The sequence below is a fragment of the Canis lupus genome, chromosome 12 (genome assembly GCF_011100685.1).
Source record: "Canis lupus familiaris isolate Mischka breed German Shepherd chromosome 12, alternate assembly UU_Cfam_GSD_1.0, whole genome shotgun sequence".
NCBI classification, from domain to species: Eukaryota; Metazoa; Chordata; class Mammalia; order Carnivora; family Canidae; genus Canis; species Canis lupus.
In genome coordinates this window covers 56,745,646-56,762,234 of record NC_049233.1, presented here as the reverse complement: position 1 = coordinate 56,762,234, position 16,589 = coordinate 56,745,646, and the positions used below count along the sequence as shown (strand labels likewise).

At 33.5% G+C, this 16,589-nt stretch overlaps 1 long non-coding RNA gene across 1 annotated transcript in view; it reads right to left on the bottom strand.

Annotated features, from left to right (window-relative positions):
* Positions 1–279: 279 nt before the first annotated feature.
* LOC119874222 overlaps positions 280–16,589 on the bottom strand; it is a 168,744-nt gene continuing 152,434 nt past the window's right edge. The window contains exons 3-5 of the long non-coding RNA XR_005368050.1: positions 15,551–15,635; positions 2,467–2,493; positions 280–1,536 (exon numbers count right to left, since the gene is read on the bottom strand). This is a non-coding gene — a long non-coding RNA (uncharacterized LOC119874222). The remainder of the gene's footprint in view (positions 1,537–2,466; positions 2,494–15,550; positions 15,636–16,589) is intronic.

Here is a 16,589-nt window from a genome sequence, read left to right as displayed (position 1 = left end):
CGACACTTAAACGCAGAGAAGGGTGTGACATCCTGCCCCGGCTGCCTCGCGCTAATTAATCACTCTGGTATTTAGGACCATTCAAGCAGACAAATTAATGGGGAATAATTAGTGTATCTTTGTTCCAGCTCAGCTTTGCACACCAGACACTCTCTGGGAGAGAGGGGAGTTTGCAGAGCGTGAGCCATTAGCACGTGCATAGTTTCACTTCTGTTCAGCAAGTTCTTCTGAGATTAAGAGAAAGGCCAAATTAGCAGATGTGTGACTGGGGTTAGGACACCCTTCTGGAAAGAAAGCCCTCTGTTTGGGTATCAGCTTTCAGAAGCAAGTTGTTAATCCAGATACTGAATTTCACGAAATACAATTAAACCTCAGGGAAAAAAAATAATTTCAGAAACCAAAAACAAGTCTTTTCCAAAGTATAGTGAAACACAATTTATTTTTCTTTATATTTTTTGCATGTATTTAGGTATCGCAGAGATAAATTCAACCCTCCGAAATGTCATGTTTCCTTATTATTATTGGCTTTTGTGCATCTTTTATTTTAAACGGATTTTTATCAACAAATAGTATTTATAAATTTTGTAATTAAATACTGTGGACCATAACCTCTCTGCAGTTAGGGAGAACTCTCTTCAGATACTCCCTATGGCTATAAAAGTTAATTTGTTTCTTCTGATAGGAATCAGAGTAGAAAATTCGGACAAAGTCTCCATATACAGTCAGTGTGACCAGCACAGTGCTGATTACATTTTGTCCCATTTTATACTGCCGACTGGCTTCAGTGTGCACGTTGGTTGACTGAGTGAACGCACCATTTCTTACCAAAATATACCTAAGAACTAAAAACGAGATTGAGAAACTTTCATGATTTTGTCTCACTACAAATACAACAGAGAGAAAACCAACTGATTCATCAGAGTTCAGATTCTCCTGGATTAAACTCACCAGCTTTACTCTAATACATAGCTTCCTTCCCTCGCCAGACAAAAACATCCGATTTTTCCACAAATAATACTTCGAACACCAGATTTTTTATTCTGGTGCTAAACTATTTCTGAGCTTTTTACGAGTAACAGTTTGCTATATAAAGAACTTATCTAAACACACTGCAAATAATTGTGTGAAAATATGTATATACATTCACATAATCACACTTATTTTAATACCACATGTGTGAGTGATCTTTAATTACTTGTTTCATTTTTCTGTGAGTTTTGTGAGGGAGGACTTTGATTATCTCAAGTATGTTGGCAGTGTTCGATGGCTATTTCCTACGCTTCGTCACCTAACTCTGCAGCCTTGTCCCTTAACAGCCAAGGCAGGAGTGATTGCTTGTGGCAGCACAGGGAACATTCCTGCAAATTCCACACCCACTGTGGGAAGGTTTAGAATCCCTGATCCCCTCATTCTCAGAAAGCAAAGGAACCACATGGAAGGGCAGACCCAGGAGGGTCAGGAGCTGAGGCACACAATGAGAAGACAGACCAGATCCTGGATCAGGCTATCAATCCTTTTGTGAGCAAATCCCACCACCTGAAATACAAAGATGAAATGAGTGTGGGGCATCTGGGAGTGGGTCTAGACCCATCAGTAGCACATCACGTAACACAGTATATAAAAGAGGCATTTCCTCAGCTGGGCTATGCCATCATTTGGGATATTGTTTTACCACACCCACCTTCTGGGTTTTACTAAAACATGGTGTTGTCAGGCATAATGCTTTTGAATTTGTGCTGGTGGAGAGAGGAGGGGGGGAAGCCAATCACAAAAACACATTCTTGCAATTTCTTAGAGGCGAGAAATGAATGTCTCTTCAGTCTCCTCTGAGATACTAAATTACTGCCTACGATAAGCCCAGATGCCATTAGAAAGGCCTCCATCCTGGGAGTGGGTCCTCCTAGATCTTTGAAGGTGCCTAATCCTCATTAAAGGCAAACCCTGGCGTAGGAGGGGCTGCGCTGGCATCAAGGCACCTGGCCATGAGCAAAAGCACTGGCCCCATGTGCGGCTGCCGCTGAGCAGCAGAATGTAATTTAGTCGCACCAGCAGGAGCAGGGGTCAATGATTTTATATTAATGGGGATCACGACAGTTCTAAGCTGTGGCGTGCTTTGAAATAAGTGTTGTACAAGGCGGCAAAGAGAGCTCGGCTGAGGAAATGAGCTGTGTCACTGGCTCCTCATGCCTTGCAGCAAACACTGCAATGTTTTCAGTTGCTACAGACTCTGTACCATCATAATATTTTATAAACAACAATTCCCTATTTCACTTTGAAAAACTCAAAGTCTGGAAGTAGTGCTGCTAACGATGAGAAAATTCCTTTCTGACCCAAGCAGGGTCCACCTGTGCGGCCAGTGAATGCACTACGGATGGGATGTTTAGGGATGAAAACTAACTTAGGTTCATAAGTGTGTTATGGGTAGTGGTTGTGCTGCTAGTGAAAGACGATGTTTCCTCACCATACCTTGACATGTTATCAAAGCGTTCACGCCTAAAACAAAAGAAAAGGAAAGGCAGTTAGAGGCGATGATTTTACATTGTGGTCAGTCTGGGATCTTTGTCTGCAGTTGAAAGTACGGTTATCAGAATTTATCCAAAGTTTCTCTAAAATATAAAATTATTCTCAAACACACTCTCAGGAACACCAGGTTTAGACTTCATATTGGGTTTTCAGCAGATCACTATTAATTTTTTCCAATTAATAATTGGCTCTGGAGAGGGGTGGGCAAGAAATTATTTTCGTCAGGATCCCTGAAGCAAAATAAAAGGTCTTCCAGACCTCAGGGATGGCCATATATAAGAAAGGATGCATTGCATTGTACGTGGAAAACAATAGAGGTGTAACAAGGGTAAAGGTTTAGATTTTCCCAATTTTCCCAATTTCTTTTGAAGCAAACAGATCAGAAGTACCGGGGCCAATGAGGAGAAACATATCAGCTGTTCCAAATAGGGAACTCTTCCATTAGGTGCATACCAGCTACCCAAGAGTTAGGAAAACATTTAGCTGTGAAATGTTGGATGCATTGGTCAGAGAAATCAGGTCTATTTTCATAAATCGTCACTCAGTAAAACAGTTAATTTTCAATATTTCTCTCCAGCACAACAAGAGTCCTGGCTGGTCTTTGGGATAAGTGAACTACTACTGGAGAACAAAATGGAACCACTGAACACTGAATTACACAGCATCTGAAAAATACTTCCTATAAAACAAAATCTAAGCTTGACTAGCTTCTTTGAGATGTGTTTTCCAAACACGATCTGTGAAACAATAGTGCCATGACAGAGGCTCTATGCAAAAGCTCACATATATTCAGACATATATATATAAAGATGTACAGTCAGACATGCTCAGTAAACACTGCATTCTGTAAAGTTTTTCTTTTTTTCATATTCCTGAAGAACATTAGCATATTAAAGGCTCTGAGAAGTCCTGAAATAACGACTCTCTTTAGTTTCATTCAGACCTTTATCTATCCAACTAATTTTATTATTTTGCCCCACTCCTCCCCCAAACCTATTAACATGCCCTTCTCTGAAACACACTTTAGAACATGCTATATTTGAGTTCACTGAGCTGATGAATATGAATTTTTATTACATGGAACTAGTAGATGTAATCTCAGCCCCAAGTTTATTCCATTGCATATATGAACTGGTTAGTGTAAGACCTGGGTTCTTAATTATCAGTTAATTAAAATCTCAGATTTTCAGAAAATGTGCAAAAATCTACATGATATTTATATAATAAAATTCCAAAAATTGGGGCAGCCCCGGTGGCACAGTGGTTTAGCGCCGCCTGCAGCTCAGGGCATGATCCTGGAGACCCTGGATCTAATCCCACATCTGGTTCCCTGCATGGAGCCTGCTTTTCCCTCTGCCTGTGTCTCTGCCTCTCTCTCTCTCTCTCTCTCTCTCTCTCTCTGTGTCTCTCATGAATAAATAAATAAAATCTTTAAAAAAAAGCATTTCCCTGAAAAAAAATCACTATAAAATTCCAAAAATTGGAGGCATACTCTTATTCTCAGGAACAAAAGGGCAGAAAATAGTAGGTATGTTTCTATCTACAAACGTGAGGAATGAGAGTAACCGAAGATTGGGTTTTGATGTGGGGACCTCATTAATTTTTAAAATTTTTTTAAAATTTTTAAGTAGGCTCCTTGCTCGCCATGGAGTCCAACATGTGGCTTGAGCCCATGACCCTGAGATCAAGACCTGAGCTGATATCAAGACTCAGATGCCTAACCGACTGAGCCACCCAGGCACCTCCATCAAACTTTTAAATAATTTGGAATATATTTTGGATGTTGCAAGACTGGAGATACATATAATTTTGTTGAGATAATCCAACCCAGAACTAGCCTAGGTACAGGGGGCACTCAAGCACAAAATATAAAAGACAATAAAAAACTCAGTAATCAAGATACATACATTTTATTCAGTATTTTTTAAAATTATGCAAATAAATAAAAACCTAAAATGTCAGCATTTTAAATAATGACAAGATTAATGTTACAGATTTTTCCTTTTGCCTTGATATGACTCAGTAGAGTACTGGGGTAAGAAAGTACCAGAAGAAAGAAGCACTTAATTGGAAGTCCAAATTAATCCTTTCTGCTAATAAATAGTCATACAACTTTAGAAAAATCTATCGATATACTATGTCTCTGTTTATTCATCTATTGAGAGAACAACATTTCTTAAACTGTTCTGAGAAGTATTTGTTCGAAGAGATGTCAATAGGAGTTCAGCAAAAAACAAAGACAGGTAGTAATTTTGATATCAACTATGTTTGAGAAAAGCTGCATTGAATTTGGTCAGATTTCTTTGCTACAGGACTTCCCAGAATTTTTAATATGCTAATATATTTCATGACTGTCTTGTAAGAAAATAGAGTACACAACAAATGGAACATTTATTATCATCTTGCATAGATTATGCAAAATCCTAAACCAAGTGATCTGAGTTCCCTCCTCCCTTCAGAATTTTAAAATTCTAAAGAGATTTTTTAGAGGTTATGTGCATAGAGGAAATAGGAGTTTAATTCAAATTAAAACTTTATGCTTAAAACTTATGCTTACAGAAATCTATATTTCTGCAAACATTTACAACTTAGCAAAGTGATTTCATATTAAAATTCCCTAAAACAGTTCCCTACCTGTTGTCTTCAACAGCCAAAACTAAGTGTTGGATTAGGGCCAAAGTCCTGGTATTGAAACCTTGCAAAAGATTTATGAGGAATGGAAAGTGAACATTGCAGAAAAATGACCAAGGTAAGTAGATGAAAGTAAATGGGAAAGGTTATTTTATGGGAACACGTATTTTTAAAAATTCTTCAGTATATGAACTTTGAGAATCAGTGTTAAGAAGAGATTATCAATCATAAAAACACACACACATAGTAAGACATGTGCATAGACATAGACAAACACATAGATTATATGTATATTGAGCTTTGAAAGGAGTATTTTTAAGACATAAAATAACCTTAAATTATTTAAGAGTGATAAAATGATATCATTCTCAAGAAATAATACCAATACCAATGGCTTCCAAAATGCTTTAGAAAAAACATGAAAAACAGCTATGAAAGATTAATCATACATTTAGCAAGGTTTTTTTTTTTTTTTTTTTTTTTTTGAGGAGCTCAATATCAAATAGTACAACTTAATGTACAAATTGTCTCTTCAAACCTGTGTCCAAAACGAATGACTGAATTGGAACTTTCATGAATCTCAAATAGATGTTATTTTTTATCTTTAAACATTGTGAGAAATATAGTTGTTTTCTTCTATAACCCCATGCCAATTTTGTCAATCCATAATGTCCACACCAAATGTTTTCAACTCACTCTCTTAAATCCCATTTTCAACAACCCTTGACCCCCGAGGATCTATAAACTATTGACACTACCAGATTTTTATGGTCCTCATCACCCTTACGTCCCCACTTTCCCGTTTACACAGCTAACTTCCTCAGTTAGATTTACTCCCTCACATACACTTCCAACTCCCCTGTTCCTTTTTCAATGCATTGTACCAAATCCAAATGGCAAAACAACTGTTTAAATCCAACTCTGTCTTTTCTGGCATGTACATTTGTACGAGTATAGCTGGAGAACACACACACACACACACACACACACACACACACACAGAATGCTTTCTGAACTATCTCTAATCACAAACTTCAATTGTGTTTTGAGTGCTCAATGGTACTATAGTTCCATTCACTCTCTCCATCACCTAGAATGATGACTTACTCATACCGCCTCCTCCTCCAATTCTCCAGTATTTACTTCCTCATGTTCATTCTCAGCAACCACTCTACTTCCTATTTCACTGAGAAAACATAAACCTATGCAAGAGAATTTCCACAGGCTTATTGAGATTTCTTCTTAATTCTGGCAATCTGCTTTTTGTGACTACATATTTTGCCTTTTCTCCTATTACTGTGGATAGTCTTGATCTGTTATCTCTGTCTATATCATCTATCCTTTCTTTTCTACTGTCCCCAGCCCAGCTCATTATGTTCTAACCACCTTGGCCTCATTGTGGCTCCTGCAACAAACATAGCATGTTCCCAATTCACTGTTTTTGAATTTGCTCTTCCCTCTGCCACTGATAGTCTTAACTTGAATACTTACATGACTTGTTTTCTTCCTTTTCAGGTCATTAATCACCTTTCTCCTTTAGTGAACAATTCCCTGGATACCCCAAAATTATGCATACACACACACACACACACAACATGCTCCCTACGTCACTACTCTAGTTTTTCTCCACTGCTTTTATCACTAACGTACTACATATTTACATATTATTTTCTTTAATATACAATTCACTTATTATTTGTTTTTTATATATTTTACTTATTTATAATGTGAGCTCCATGTGGGTAGGTTTTTTCTTTGGTTTTATTCACTGCTGTTTCTCTAGCATCTATAAAACAGGGCTGGAACAAAATAGGTGTCCAAAACATATTTGTTGACTAAATTAAATGAGTTATGACTTCATTTGAATTTAAAGCACTCATCTAATTATACTAATTAAATAATCCATTCAATGTATAATAGACTAGAGAGCAGGGTTAGAAACAATATAAGAGATACTCAATTCTTTTACTCTATCTTTGTATTGTCTCCTAAGTTTTGAGAAAGTGTGATCTTTTGCTATACAAAGTTTCCATTTTTACATTATTAATCATGCCTATTTATTCTTTTCTGGCAACTGGATTTCCATTCTTGTTTAAAAAAGGCTTCTCACAGAAACCCAGGCTGAATATGTAATGTCTAAAATATCTGTGTAGAATCTTTCTAAAACCATTTAGAATTTATTCTGTATATGTTGTATTCTAGTAGTCTAATTTATTAAATAGTTCTCCTATTTTGACTCCTATTTATTTAATCTTCCATATACAGTTTAAATCATTTTATTCCCATCAGAGTTCTGTGTTGATTCCAATAAAAAATTCATTAATTTAATAATCAATATTTGAAGAATTAACATTTTTACTGTATTAACTCAAGACAAATGAGATAGTTCATAGTTCTCTAATTCATGCTTCTCTTATCAGGTTTTGGGTAGGTTTCGGTTGCTTTTTAAATTTTGTAAAAGGGGATCCCTGGGTGGTTCAGCGGTTTAGTGCCTGCTTTGGCCCAGGTGTGGTCCTAGAGTCCTGGGACTGAGTCCCACGTCAGGCTCCCTGCATGGAGCCTGCTTCTCCCTCTGCCTGTGCCTGTGCCTCTCTCTCTCTCATGTCTCATGAGTAAATAAATAAAATAAAATAATAAAATAAATTTTGTAACAATTTTAATCATAATGGAATTGCATTCCTTGGGTTTGAATAAAATTCAGACATAAAAAAATCTTTTCTGCTGACTTCACCCCATTTTATAAATTGTTAAGTATTTCACAGATATAAAAGAATATAAATAGCAATGGACCAATCACCAGGCCAAAAAAAAAATGAAGTTTTCCAAAACATTTGAAAACCCCTGTGTTCATATACATGCATAACCTCTTCCAACTGAGAGGTTGGAAATACAAGTTTTGGATTTATTATTTTATGGTTCTTCTTCATAGCTATATGATGTTCATATTTATGTTTAGGATATATTGCTTAATTTGGCATGGAGTCAATTATTCCTCAACAGGAATAATACGACATGAATTTTTCTTCAGCCAAGAATTTTCAGTCATTTCTTTCTGAAAATCATTCATCTGTAATTCTTTAATTTTTTACTGAATTACAGTATTGCACTGTAGTATTATATTACAATTTCTTTAGTCATTATTTAATCATTTACTGATGGATATTTAGCATATTTCTAAATTTTTTCATGAATGATAATATTGATTTTGCTTTTACAGATAATCTGATGAATATTATTTTACTATTTTTGTCCTGGTTGACAAATGTATATATCCATGTAACCACAACCTCAACAAACTTATAGAACATTACCATTTCCTTAGAATGTTCTGTTATTATTCTTTTCAGTGATACTCATTGTTCTGATTTTTATCACCATCAACTAATCTTGTATGTTCCTGATCTTCATATAAATGAAATCATACAAAAAGTACTCTATGTCTTGTATTTTATGTAGCTCCTTCTCAGCAAATAATAATAATTTAAAAAGTTGAGATTCATCTATATTTTTGGAAGTTTCAGTAATTTGTTGCTTTTATACTGCTGAGTAGTAATCCACTGTGATTATATCAGTTTGTTTACAAATTCACACATACTGGGCCATTTTGTCGATTTTAGGTTTTAGACATCATGAATAAAGCTGCTATGTATATCCTTGTATAATCTTTTTATAAACATATGTTTCTAATTCACTTGGGTAAATATATAGGATTCGAATTGTCAAATAGCTTTCCTAGGTAGTTCTACCATTTTATAGTCTCAGGAGCAATTTAGGAAAATACCTATACCTATTGCTCTGAAACTTTGCTAATAATTGAATTGTTAGTCTTAATTTCTTGCTGTTCTAATGAGGATGAAGAAATGTCCCATTGAGCTATAATTTGCATTTTCCTCATGGTAAAAAATGTTAATCAAATTTATGTATTCTCAGTAGCTTATATATCCTATTTTGTGAATGATTTGCTCACATTATTAAAAATCATCTTAAAGGTAAAATCCTTTCATTTTAAGGGATTATCTTCTTATTATTGATTTTAAGTGCACTTTACATATTTGAGATTCATGTCTTTAACAGATATATGTATTGCATATTGTTATCCCAAGTCTATGTTTTGGTTTCTATTTTATTTAGAGTGTCTTTTAAAAGAAGATATTTTTTGTTTGTTTGTTTCAAAGTGCAAATATTTTTCATAGTATATAGTCCATGATGTTATTAGAAATGAAAGTACTTGTTATAGTTTCCAAAGGTAAATCTTTAATTACCTTTCTAAACTCTTCTCCAGTGGTCTTGAGTACTTTCTTGGAAATTTCTATTTTCAGGGATATTAGTCATCCTTTCTGTCATGTGTTTTCATGGAGCTATACCTGGCATTATCTCCTGATTTTATATCTATGCTATATATGTAGTTATTTCTTCTTTTTCATTTTTTCTTTTTTCCTTTTACTCACTTTTATTCTTACCAAATCTCATGAGGTGTCTCCCATTAGGTCTCCCTTGACTTACAGTGGGGTTATATCTTGATAAGCCCATTATAAATTGAAAATGTATTTAATTCATCTAATGCACAGAACATCATAGCTGAGCCTAGCCTACCTTAAATATGCTCAGAACGCTTACATCAGCCTGCAGTTGAGCAAAATTCTCTGACACAAAGCCTATTCTATAATAAAGTGTTGGATATATCATGTAATATATTGAATACTATACTAAATGTGAAAAACAGAATGACTGTATGGCTACAGTTATGTTAAATGTATCATTTGTTTACCCTTATGATCATGTGGCTGACTGGGAGTTGTGGCTCACTGCTGCTGCCCAGCATCACATATCGCTAGTCCTGGAAATGATCCAAATTCAAATTTTGAAGTGTAGTTTCCACTAAATGCCTATTGCTTTCTCGCCATGCTAAAGTTGAAAAATATAAGTCAAACTATTCTAAGTCAGGAACCATCTGTATATTGTAGATGTTAAACAGTCTTGATTTTAAATTTTACTGTTTTCTATATTCTACTTTATTAATTTCTATTTTTATTATTTTTTTATTTTTTAAAGGTTTGTGTATTTGAGAGAGAGAAAGAGAGCAAAGCAGTGGGGGGAAAGGCATAGGGAGAGAGAATCCTGAAGCTGACTCTCCACTGAGCACACAAGGCTCAATCCCAGGACCCTAAGATCATGACCTGAGCTGAACTCAAGAGTTGGCCATTTAACTGACTGAGCCACCCAGGCACCCCAATTCACTTCAATTTTTATTTTTAGTATGAAGTATTTCTACTTATTTCATACTGTTTTATGTTTTCTAAATTCATAAAATAATTTATATATTTTTCTTTCTTATTTATTAAGACATTAATAGTGAATTTTTCTCTGGGTAGGACTTTGGCTATGCCCTTACAATTTTGTTGTGCTTTTTTTTCTTTTTGGTTTTCTAGAGATATCATAATTTCCATTTTTTTTCTGGCTTGATCCAATAATTATATATTTTCCACAAAATGGATAACCTTTTACAATTTTTTATTATGCTTTATTTATTTACTTGGTAATAATCAATGAGTGAAGCCTGTAAAAATTCTTTTGTTTTAAAATTTTTAAGTTTTTCTTGTGGCCAAGTATGGGCAGATTTTTGCAAATTCTTCAGAACATCCAAAATAAATATCTTCCCTTTTTAAGAGATATAAACTCATATTTGTAGCTAATATGCAATGTCATTTATTTTAAAATTCAATTTATTTTTATGAGAATATTTTTCCTCTCTCCAAACCTAGTAGAGGATAATTGAAATATCCTTTTACAAACAGATTCAGCTACTTTGTGCCTTGTCAAATACAAGAGCATGACTTATCTTCTTTATAAATGGTGTATGCTATCATTACTTAGTGTCTTTCTCATTTTCAGATTTTTAACACTGGTTGTGATATGTCTGATATGATCACTGACATTTTACCATCTTTACTTTCCTTAGTGTTTCTTTCCCATCCTTTCTTTAAATTGTATTTAATGCATTACCTTATTATGTGTCTTATATTTGTTTGTGCATTGAACTCAACCTAACAGTCTCTGTCCTCTAGTGAGAAAATTCAGTTCATTTATATTTAGTGTTTTATAAATTTGACTTTGTTGCTTTGACCTTAATTATATATTTCTTATGTGTTAAATTTTATTTTTTTCTCATTTGATCATAATGTTTTCATTCAATTTATTCCTTGTAAATTTGAAAGTAATGTTACAATTTATCATGTTATTGATATTACTCTCTTTTCCTATTTATATAATCAGGCACATATTTCTGTATCATGATTAGAAAGGAAGATATATTTTTCCCAGTCAGATGCACTCTTATGTACATAAAAATGCTTTAGTTTCTTTTATCCAAACTTATCCTTCCCTGCAATAAGATTATCTCAGAGGAATAAAATCTGTTTCTCCCACTTCTCCCTCCTTTTCCCTTCTGCACAAAGAGGACACGTTTGGGAAAATTTTACTTCCTTACTTCCTTCTTCAGCTTATTCTTGCCTCCAACCCTATTTTCTGTGTTTTGTTGAGATAGTTACACATTTTAAATTTGATATTGTTACTAAAATTTCCTTCACAGAATATATGTCTTTTTTCAAGGGTTTTAATTTAGTGTTTATATGATATATTCCAAGAGAGTCAATTTGTCATTTGGATAAGACAGTAGATAGAGTTTTATTGGTCTCAGTGTTTCCCCTCTTTGTCACCTCCTTTTTGAGATTTCTCTGTTAATTAATTAAGAGAAAGAGAGAGAGTGTGGATCAGCAGGGGCAGGGACAGAGGGAAACGGAGAGGGACAAACAGACAGGCAGAGCCCAATGTGGGGCTTGCTCTCACGAGACTGAGATCATAACCCGAGCTGAAATCAAGAATCAGATGCTCAATCAACGGAGCCACTCAGGTGCTCCATCTTATTTAGAGTTTGTAAGTGATTTCCATAGAAGCAGTAGATGTGTATATTAGTGTTATTTTTGCATATCTTGCATATCTTCAAGTATCTTTCTCCCACCCTCACATGTGGATAGGATAATAGAATTTTGGGATGGCATATAATTTCAGCTGGAATACATATTTTTCTAAAGTCAGAATTCAAAAACTGGGCACATTTGAATTAATACTTTAAGCTTTTAACATGGTACTATTTTCCTCTTCAATCTCTCTCTTAATACCTTTAGTAATTAATCAGTTATAAAATTTATGTAAAATATTGCAATGTCAACAAAATAATAAAACACTAATAAACAATTTAAACCAAAATGTGAGATCACTTAATAAATAATTGTTTTATTACTAAATTTTCAGCTCTATATTACATATATAGTAATATAAAATATGTGTTTTTGTTTATACTATATAGTAGCATAAATGCAATATCACATTAGTATATCATACAAAATATAGTTTATTTCTATATTATAGTTTTAACATTTTATATTACTGTGATTTTTACAATATTATTTGAATAGAGATATATTGCTTTTATATATAAAAGTTTAAGTATATCAATTCTTTCTTAACATTAATTTAGATAGTTAATGAAATCTGATATCTGAAAGAGACATTTCTTAATATTGACATACTATTTATCTTAATAGACTTATTTTCCTTTTTTTTATAGTAAAATGGCAAATGATCCAAAATTTCACTTGCAAAGTTCACAAGTGGGAATAGATATATTAATCAGCTCTCATACTTCATATCATAATCCAAAATTATTCCACAAGGATTAAGGTGTTAAATGATAAAATAATAACTAGAGGAAAATTCTATCAGTTTATCTTTTGGTTCTCTAGATGAGGTCAGATGCCAAACATAAATGCAATTAAAAAAAAATCATGACAGAAATTCCAAAGGTTTGAGTTTGGTCAAAATTAAGTATGTCAAATATATACAAAAAAATGAACAGGCAAAGAAATGATACTTGGAAAAACTTATAAGAAGAGATTTATAATATCAATATATAAATTCTAACCGATCAATAAGAAAAAAACTAATAGCTCAATGGAGCTATTATTATATGAGAAAGAATACAAATGCTTAATACTCATCTAAAAATATTTAATCACTTTTGCAATTAAATAAATGTAAATTAAAACAAAATGCTCTTACTCATCCATTATGTCAGTAAAAAATTTTCTGGTAACTACTTTTATTTATTTATTTATTTTATTTTAGTATTATACCTAGTGGGGCAAGAGGGAATCTCAAAGTACTGGTGGACATTTAAATTGAAATAATTCTGCTGGATATAAGTTTTATACTCATAGTTACATTTTGGGGATTCATTTTGAGGATGTATCTGATGAAAAAAAACCCAAAACTTTATGAATGAGAATATTGATTGTAACATCATCTAAAGCAACAAAACACTGTAAACAACCTAAATGCCCAAGAGTAAAGGAAGAATTAAATATATTTTGGCACATAAAATTGTTGAAATATATAGAAACACTTAAGATATTTTAGATTTTAATATAATGGGAAAAAAGAAAATAAAGCTAACTTTAAGAAATCAGAATATATGAACAATATTTAGAAGATTTGCAATACAATAAAAATAGTATATACACAGAAAAAAAGATGATATGCTAAATGTTAGCAATACTTTAACTTAAAGATGTCCTTAAAGAGTTTTTAGGGGTTCTTGGGTGGCTCAGGTGATTAAGCATCTGCCTTCAACTCAGGCCATGATCCTGAGGTCCTGGAATAGAGCCCTGCTCAGCAGAGAGCCTGCTTTCCCTCTCCCTCTGACACTACCCCTGCTTGTGCACTCTGTCCCTCTTTCTCTCTCTCAAATAATTAAATAAAATCTTTTTAAAAAGAGGTATTCATTTCTATTTTTAGATATTTTCCTATATTAGAATTTTTCTACAATAAACAGCCATTCTTTGATATCAGAAAAATATTTAACATCATAAAAGTTGTCAATGCAAAGTGATTAGTTGAAAATCTGGAAATACATCTGTATCTAGAAAATAGTAGCTGTTCAGTAAATATACATTGAGTGGCTTAGCAGCCAATATTAATTTTTTTACATTTTATTGTCTTTTCTCTTTGTCAACCTTTTGTTTCCTTATACTTTGTTTCTATATCCTGATTTCTTGGCTTAATATTTCCACAATCACTCTAAATGCTTCTGTACTGTTCAGTATTTGTCATTATTTTTGTACATGATTTAACCAATGACAATAATAAACTGATGAATTTTATATTTTGTGGCCGTATTATCAAAGATGAAACTTGCAGTCCCCTTTTGTGTACATATTATCCAAGTTTTAGAAAAAAAAATGTTAAGAGAAAATGCCAAAGGGAAAACTGAGGCCTAGGGCCAAGTATAGTAAGGGAATGCTTAGGAACTTCTGACTCTCAAAGATGGGATGAACCATTGAAGTACATCCTAGGCATCTAAATTACTAATCTTCATAAGATAAAGTAATGAAAGAATTGGCAATGTAAAGTGATACTATAGGGTGAACATTTGTGTCCTCCAAAATTTATATGTTGAAACCAGTCCCCATTATGGTGGGATTTGAAAGGAGGCCTTTTGGAGGTGATTAGATCATAAGGGAGAAGCTCTCATGAATGGGATTTGTGGTTTCATAAAAGATACCTCAGAGAGCTCTCTTGCCCCTTCTTCCATGTAAGGGCAGAGCAAAAAGATAACTGTCTACAAAAAAGAAACTGGGCCCTCACCAGACATCGAATCTATCAGCTCCTTGATCTTGGAATTCTCAGCCTCTAGAACTGTAGGAAATACATTTCTGTTGTTTATATTTTACCCAGTCAATGGTGTTCTGTTATAGTTCCCCAAACAGACTAAGACAAGTAAGGTTTAATTTTTTAATATGATCAACTGGAAGGATTTTTTAAAAAATATTTTATTTATTTATTCATGAGAGACATAGAGAGAGAGAGAGAGAGGCGCAGAGACACAGAGGGAGAAGCAGGCTCCATGCAGGAAGCCCGACATGGGACTCGATCCTGGGTGTCCAGGATCATGCCCTGGGCTGAAGGCCACACTAAACCACTGAGCTACCCAGGCTCCCCCAACTGGAAGGATTTTACCATGAGCTTGACTTTGATGAAAAGTTGAACTACCAGATTCAAATGGATAATATAAAGGCATGTATTTTTATTCTTTTTGTTTTGTTTTGTTTTTTTTAAGAATGGCAGGATAGTAGACTTTTTGGCTTTAGGTACAGCAGATTAAATATAACAGTAAAAGAGGTCCCACACCTTGCCAACATTTAAGGCAATTTGGGCAAAATAACCTGAAGTGATGCTTAGAAATTTTCTTAAGAGTATTCAATAAGATCAAAGATAAAGCATGAACATTAGAGTTTATTGCAAATAAAAATGTTTATCAAATGTTTTCTGCCAGACTTACCAAACACAGATAATTGATTTCAGTTCAGATGTGGTTTTTGGCAGTGCTTAAGCTGTAAATTCTTAATTATGTAGAAAAGTTGAGTCTGAAAAGCAAAACAAAGAAACATGGACAAACTAAATGTCAAATGTAAAAGCAAAGCTTATTTTATGGAAACAATTGGTATTTTTCATTTTATCAAAAGAAGCAAATCTTAAAAATTGATCCATATAGTATTTCCTTATAAATATAAAACCCCTGCCATCATTGCCTTTGGTTTTTCCCTTAGCTGTTTAAGTCTGAATCTGACAGATGTTGATTTAATGTGTCTATCCCATTTACAAAAAACAGATTCTTTTAATTGCTGGAATATAGCAACAGATATTCATAACATTATCATTCCATCACAGTACATCACGATATGTCTCTAACTACCATTTGCATTTTGATACACTCTTCAACCTTTTTTTTTTTCATTCATGCTGGTATTACTCAAGTAACATAATATTCTGTAGTGGTTTTAAACTCAATACTTAGTACCTTAATTCCCAGCTATTTTCATAAATACTCTAGAGTATTAGAAAGCAGCATACTACCTAAGCTATAAAATATTATTAGGAGTAACTGGTGAAATATGTATTTTTATGCAATTTTGCAAAATTATTCAATGTCACTTAATGACACCTGATGGCATCTTTCTAGAGGATTGCTACTTTTAAATGAATTTTAAAAAACAGTAAAAAGAAAAAAAACAAGAATATTTAACATCATGTGGTAAGCGTCAAGTAGAAAGATGACTTATAGGTATCTTTCAAAGAATATTTCAAAATATGCCCAACTTTCATCCCTTAATAATACTCTTGAAATAAAAATCTCAAAATATTGTATAAAACCTTCTCCTTTATTTAAAGAAGGAAATGTGCTCGTGTGTGTGTATGTGTATAAGCAAGCCAGAGTGTGAAAGATTGTGAGAGAGAAGAGAAATAGAGAAACAGAAATCAGAAGAAAGTAAAAAGAGAAAAATAAAAAGTCAAATGAATAAAACATTGCATCCACTTCA